The following is a 7,887-nucleotide window of genomic DNA, read 5'->3' as shown; positions in this document are numbered from 1 at the left end:
CGCAACATTACCTTGCCCTCTTATCTCCTCTTGACATGTATTGTCACTTGATGACATTAGCGACATGACATTTTGCAGGCCTATTTGAGACACACGCTATCTGTTCACACTATCAGTGCTTAACAATGACAGCAGTAACCGAGAAAGCAAAAGCCAAGAGTTGTCCTCTGGTTGAAAGCCTGAATCAGGTGTTGGTAGAAACACAACTCTTCCACAACATGTACACTCTGTGTATTGACATTGTGACACCAAGCGGAGCACAATAACTGTAAGAACATGCTCTTGATTTTTTGACATTTTTCTACTGCTCCTCATGAGCTGAGCCACAATCTGTTTCCCTGCAGGCGAATCAAAAGTGGAGGCAGATTATTTAACCAGCATGGTGTGATCACCCAGATTTTGATGGAACTTGATCCATCGGCTAATTCGCTTTCGTCGTTCTGCGGGAGGGAGCTGTATGACATCATGACTACCTCCCGCAATCATTTCGGTATGCACGAGCGTATTGCGTTTGTCACATGCACAACCGCAATCGTTGGGGGAATTTCAGTGTGTTTATTTTTAAGGTTAAAAAGGATCTCTGTAAACTCTTAGGAAAGCCCTTTGAATTATCCAGGGGACAAAAATAAACTAATCATGGATGTTAAGCTGGCAAAGAACTATATACATATCTCCAAACATGTCAAAAATACATGTGCATTTGTGTGTGCATGCACATTGTGTGTTTGCATTTGTGTGTACAATGTGGAAAACTACAAAAACGACATTCAAATGTAGGAGGATCTTAATTTTTCCCTCCTCTTTGGGATTAAGTGGTTAAAGACTGGAACATCAAAGAGTTTCGGTGTCGTCTCCACATTAAGGAAAGGCTCTGTGCTGAAGGTGTGAAGATGTCAAATGCTGCTTAACGACGCAGGATATTAGGCTTACCTTGACAGATATATACGTATAAGATACAGACACATTTTGAGCACACACATTAAGCCCCCATATCACACACGATTGGCTCTTTCAGCTGAGTGATATATAACTGGTCCCCACTGAGTTGCAAAGACATTCACATGCATGTAAGCATGTGGACAGTCATACTCTGAAGTCTCCACCAACTGGTTGTGAACAGTATTTGCATCTGCACATTAACCCCTTCTAATGTCTGTTCATTGGTGCAACGAGCGGCAGTAAAGGTTTTAGAGATATGGACAGTTTTACCTTTGATGTGTAGCTCCATTCATCTGCATGTGCTGTACATCAGAGGCCCACTGCTGTCAAAAGGTCCTCTTAGCCACTGACCTCATTAATGTGGTTAGATCAAACGGTCTTTTTTATCAGATGCTGTCTACCATTTATCAACGGGGTTCTCAACTTCAGGGTCAGAACACCCCAGGGGGTCGATAGACAGTTTTGCCTGCTTAACATTTTTTTGGGGGGAAAAAAAAACTGAAATGGGAAATTCTCTTTCGGTCATATGTATATATATTTTTTTACTAATAATAAAAACTTATTGTTTCCGTCTATTAATTAGATTTATTTTTTATTCTTAATAGTTTTTTCAAACCTGTAAATTATCTGGACAGATATATCACAACTATTATCTTATTTCGGATACGATATATGGGTATGCATATACATCTATACATTTAAAGGTACCCTGTGGAGTTTTCGACCACTAGCAGCACTGTAGTGAAATGTTTTTAGTATGGGTTAGTTTTGATTATATTGTGCATGAGGATGCAGATGCTTGTGCGCGCGCATGCAGCGACGTGATTGGCTGTTGGATACCGGTAATACGCCAAGAAATGTAGCAATATGTCAACAAAGGAAACGAGGCAGAAGACTGCTAACAAGCACAGATAAAAACAATGCAGAATTTTAAATATTTTGCAAAATCGTCCTTGCAAATGTTTTGTGAGGAGGTAAATGCATTCATCACCTTTGATAGAGCTCAAGGTACTAACAGTCCAGCTCAAAATACATATCTTGGTCACAATTCCTTATAAAAAAACTTCTCTGGTAGGGCTTCTGTAAAAATTAGGCTGATATTGTCACACTTTTGAAACTTTCAAACATTAGTAGTAGTGGCCCTTAAAGATTCACTATACTGGGGAAGTCCCTGTGACTTGGGATTTGGGCCAATCAGGGCATTTGGGCATTTTTTGACAGACAAAAAATACATCAGAAGCCTGAAACAAGGCTACTTTTTCTTGTTTGTAAAAAGCTGACATTATGGAGATCACAAGTCACATAGGTGAACAAGCGAGTTTATGATCCTGTAATCATAGCTTTTGCTATGCTAGCTGACATGTCACTAGCTAATGTCACTGTTCTATTAAAATGGCTCCTTTGCGTGCATCTGTTGTGTGTGTTAGAGTAAGAGAGAGCCAGTGAGAAACAACTGAACAACTGGCTCGGACATGAGAAAATTCACTCAGGAGAGAAGAAAGCTGAGTTAGTTAAACATCATTAAATCTCTAACTCACCACCTTTAGGAGCAATCAAGCTCCATTTGCAGTACATCTTTATAGAAAGGAGAAAATGAGGTAATACACACTGTCAGAAAAAATGACTGGTCAACAGTTTCCAACTGGTAATTTATCAGATTTATTAAAGCTGGCACATTTCATCTGCAGAGAAAATTGTACCAGTAAGGGAGAAAACAGCTGTCCAGTTCCCATGCACATTAGGGACCATGTCTCATGATGCATGGAAAATATTTTGCCTGACTGTGTATTTATACAGAACTGGAGCACGCTGGAAAGCTTAATAAGGCACAATTTTAGGAATCCACTTCCATTTAATCAGAAATACAGTGGGGTCCAAAAGTCTGAGAGAGCACTTTCCCATTCATGTGGCTGGGAAAGCGGTCTCAGCTGAACATTAGTGGAGAAATGAGGATGTTTGCTTCTTTCCCTCTACAGATGCATGCAGGACTATTGCAGGACATACATTAATGTTACTCATGTATCACTACAGAATAAGCTAAACTAAAGTTAGAGTGAAAATGAGAAAAAAAACATTGATATAGTATATACAGTTATTTGGTAGAAAAACAAAAACAATTCTGTTCTGGTGTCAATGGTCAGAAACACTTGACAAGCTATGAATAAACACCACAAATTTCAGTCAGAAATATGTTTACAAACAGAGCATCGGGCTAACAGGGTACATATCAAGCCAGTTGGAAACAAACTTGTGACTGTTAAGCTAAGAAATGCTCAAAAAATTGATTTAGCAGGCCCTGATTGACTGCTGATCCAGGAATAAACTGGTGGCGAAACTTATGAACAAGTTGCATGTCGCCGCTGATAACACCAAATTCCTCTGTGCAGCTTGCAAACAACAACAAGCTGTAGGTGACACCCAACTGTTAGCAGGAGATACTGCACTCGCTTGTAAAACAGGATTTACAGCAGCAGAGATGGGAAGGTGTAAGGGAAGGGTTACGGTGCAACCATAAACGCCAGGGCAAAGATTCTGGCTCTTCAAGCCCTGTGATTGTAAAAAATATACTTCTGCCATCAATCCAAGCCCCAACAAACAGGTGCTGCTTTCACACAATACTGTATGTAGGCTGTTGAGAAACAAAAGCGCACTGCAGAAAAATGTGCGTAATTGTCTTTGAGCTGATTGGATAAATGTGATTAGAGCAGTGCCAGTGGGTCAGAAGAACACAAACACAATTACATTCATTGTTTTTGAGAAATGTATGATTGGTATTCAAAATCCAGTGTCTCAGTGCCCATTCACACAGACGTCACAAAAGATGAACTGATTTGAATAACCAGCGTGAAATGTAATTTATCAGACACAGCAACGTAACAGCCCATAAAATTATCCTGACAGGCCTCGGTTTGCTCATATATTTATCTCTGCATTTATCCTTTGTGCAGGCTGACTTGGACTGTATTCACCAGACACATCTCTCAGGGTTTATCATCCACAGTGTAGATGTCACTGTTCTACATTAAGTTGTACACTATAATAAAATACATTTAAAAAAAAAACTGTAGCAAAGTTATGATGGAAAAAAAACATATATAAATATATATAAATGATAAAATGAGATGTAGTTTAATGACTGAACGTAATAGTATTTGAACCCTAGAAAAAAAGAGAGCATATAGAATATAAATGAGATTAAGAAGGAGCTCACTACAGTTCCATGTGTCGTTCTGCTGGTTTTTCCTCAGGCTCTGACACGATCTCACATAATTTACTGCTTCTATGGCAACGTATGTTTTTTGTTCATTAAAATTAACACGCGCCACCAATATCAAGGCAAGGTGGTTGAAAACATACTGAATAAAGCATGGTTTACTGGAGGAGGGTTGCCGTTGGCAGTCTGATGTAACTCAGGTGCCAGATTTGTCTGCGTGCACCAGTCTCAATGGCCATGTTGTGGTCACTCATTCTGTACCTGTCTTAGTTTACTTTCAGTTTTTTTGTCGATGATGTCCAGTGCTGAACACTTTTCTCTTTCTGTGTTTTTGTGGACTCTTCTATAATTAGTTGGAGCAGACTCTGTGAAGGCTGATTCTGTTCTGACCAGCTGATCCTCAGAATCAGCTTTTTGCTGAGGGGACCTTTCTCCATCTTCTCCTCTTGGCGACACACAGCTTTTTAATGGTGTGAGCTGGGTTTACTGGCTTTAAGGTTGCAAGAGAATTTTATTGCTCTTTATTTAACCTATTTTAAAGTGGAAATTGGGCCACTTCACGTCGCTATACTTTGGTTTTTGTGTTTCTGTGGACTACAAGGATGGTTTCAGTTGACGCTTTGAGACCAGACTCTTACTATGTTCTGTTTAGCTGCTTATCTTACACACTTGGACAAGCAAGATAAAGGTTAGATTTATTTATTGTCATGAATGGGGATTCTTTTAAAGTAAACTGTAACTGCACAAACATAGCCAAGGCAGTTCCTAATGTGCTCTTTGGTGTTGGAAAAATGCTCTGTTTCTCCTATAGGCAGTAAGCTAGTTAGCCAGAAATGCAGCTCATGTTACAGCAGAAAAACAGTGATTATACTTTTGCGGTTGTCTTTTTGGTTCTTGAAATGCTAAAAACAAACAAACAAACCACCACCAGCCTCCACACTCTTTAAAATGGCAATCTCAAAGATTTTCATTTAAATCTGTTAAGTCACTATCTATCACGAAATGAGGTAAAACTGATGAAAGTATGGTAATATTTCGATATTTTCATTATTACGAACTGTGTGTCTGTGGCGACATTCCTGTAAAAAATGCTGTATTAAGTTACTGCTAATGCAAACCGAACATTTCCTACTGCTGCAGCTTCACATTAAAAGCCTTTAAAAGGCGAAACACGAGTTGACTTTTAGTATGAAGTAGCCACAGGAAATGCGATGTTGTTGTCAGTGAGCTTTGCACTTACCACTGTCATTCATCTAAAATGCCTGTACAGTTTGAAATACTGCAGAGAGTAATGGAACAAGAGGGAGCGGCCACAGTGAGCTGTTAAAAGACGAGCTGCAGGCGTCGGCCAGGTGACTAAATCCTTTCCCTCTGCCCTGAGGTTTGCAGACTCATGCCGTGTGAAGCATAAAATCAGATCACAGTTGATAGAGAATGAATGATGGGAAAAGGCCAACTATTGCTTGACTTTTTTATTAAAACCAAAGTAGTTTGTTTTGCTGTCCCCAGAATTATGTGACCTGTAGTATTAAACTGCATTCACCGCCAGCAAATACAGGTGTCGCCAAATCAGCCAGGACTGAAATCTCTCGAAGTTTCCCCTTTAAATACAGAGGATAACAAACATACACTTCAGCATGTGAGTACATTCAAAAAACTTAACAGGTCTGACAGACTGGTCAGAAGCATACAGACATATTCACACAACATGCACATGGAAAAAGGCATACAGTATACAATAGGCTCATGCAGTGGGGTTTGTCTTATCAACACATGCACATAGCACCAGCAGACCCTACACGCAGAGTTCACTACCTGACAGTGGCTGTGATGAGCAGGCAGGAAAGACAGGCCTCCCTGGGCATAAATATGTCCAGCCTCAAGATATACAGCAGGCAGTTCCATTTCCAGTTGAAGCCTCAACCACTGCTTTTTGCCCCTTCCCTGCAACTCGTGCAGGCATGCGATACACACAGACAAAAACATGGCCTCGCACACATGCATGCAGGGCACGGGCACATGATACACACACGGCGGAGGGGTCGGAGGAAGGATATCTAACAAAATGGAAATTACCTCTCAGTTTAAATGAGGATTAAGCAAACACCATCCATCAATCGCACATGGACGCTCTGTGCAGAGGAGCAGCAACCTACAACCCTGGATGCAGTGCTACTCTTCGTAACTAGCAGTGTTTCTGGATGGGCACTCCCGAACTGAAGCACCCTGTGGTCACTGTGAACAGATGTAGATTACAAATATGTCATAAATCAAATCTGATACATTTTAATTGCATGTAATATTTTTACACTACAGAAGATATTAAAACTGCTTCTACTACCAATAGAACACCCTCTCCCTCATTTAACCTTTCTGTAACTAAGTAGACCCATTGAGAGTCTAAATCATCTTTCAAGATAGACTAGTCCTAAACAGATGTGAGAGTAATGGATAGTAAGGTGGCTGTATGAATCATGTAATGTTTGATTAAAATAAAAAGGTATCTGGGTACCTTTGCATTTGATTCAATTACAATTTAAAGTGTTAGGATTAAATCACAAAATCACATCCACAATTAGCAGGAGACAGAAAGTAAATGTTCAGTTTAAAAAGGCTGGTGTACCCTGTCTCTTGCCTAATGTCAGCTGGGATATGCGCCAGCCCACCATGACCCTGCAAAGGATAAGTGGTCTTCGATAATGGATGGATGTATTAAGAGGGCCACATATCCAGCTCCTTAACCCAAAGTTAGGATATTTACTCCTGGCCCACAACTGACTAGACCCTGAGGATATTTATTGACTTATAATTTCTCTATAAACTCCATAAACTTGAGAATGTGACACAGCTTGTGCACATCACAGTTCGAGAAACTTTAATTCCATGTGAAGGCATTTACCATCGTGTAATAGTTGTAGAGCTGGCTCGATGCAGAAGTTCTCTCATGTTGTTCTCTTACAGCATCAGTGTTTGGCAAAAACACCTCTGAAGCAAAAATCCCTAAAACGCAGCAGTCGAGAAGGCTGATGCACACTCTCCAATAAACATGGCATGACTAATCCCTCCTCACAAATGACAAGGCCTAGTCATCTTACACACAATGACTTCAAAGCAAACCATTTGCCACAACTCAGACTTGACTGATAGGACTATATTTCTCTGAGCAGCACATGTAGGGTTAACTAAACAAGCAATTTAAGCACAGCTGCATTTGCTAAAAAGCTTGATGGGGCCAGCTAAGCTCCTGCGATTGGCCGTTGTGTGCGAAAGTGACCACTTAAGAGCTGTGCAGCCCCTCGTGACTGTGTTTGTAGGCATAAGCATTTCCTCTGACTTTTTTGCCTGCTCGCACAGTGTGTTTGTGTGTGGGTGTCCCTGAGAATGCACTGGCGTGTGTGGATATGCTCACTGGTGCATTTGTTGTTGTTTTGCTGTGTGTGCATGTGTGTGCGAGAGTACATTTGTGTTTTTAAATGTCCTGCTTCGGGGTGGTGCTGTATATTGCATCGTTTTAAACAAGATCTTAATGGCCCATAAAAACAGAAAAAAGAAAAACTGAATTACTGCTGTAAAACAGCCTTTGAAGGGAGAAAATCCACAGATTCCCAAAGAAAATTCCCTGACCCACGTACTGTCCACAGACAAAATATTAGTTCTCTCAGTTTAATGTGACATGTTATTATCTTGTTTTATTTTAAGGTAAGGTAATGACATCACTTATATGTGATGCAGTC

General features: G+C 40.3%; 1 long non-coding RNA gene across 1 annotated transcript; it reads right to left on the bottom strand.

Annotated features, from left to right (window-relative positions):
* Window positions 1–5,653: 5,653 nt before the first annotated feature.
* On the bottom strand, window positions 5,654–7,403 carry LOC120801917. Its single transcript, XR_005709154.1, has 3 exons — window positions 7,053–7,403; window positions 6,230–6,388; window positions 5,654–5,754 (listed from the first exon to the last, which is right to left on the bottom strand). It is a non-coding gene; the product is annotated as an uncharacterized LOC120801917 (long non-coding RNA).
* Between the last annotated feature and the right edge of the window lie 484 nt (window positions 7,404–7,887).

Source organism: Xiphias gladius, chromosome 16 (assembly GCF_016859285.1).
Source record: "Xiphias gladius isolate SHS-SW01 ecotype Sanya breed wild chromosome 16, ASM1685928v1, whole genome shotgun sequence".
Lineage (NCBI taxonomy): Eukaryota > Metazoa > Chordata > Actinopteri > Istiophoriformes > Xiphiidae > Xiphias > Xiphias gladius.
This window is presented reverse-complemented; position numbering and strand designations above follow the sequence as displayed.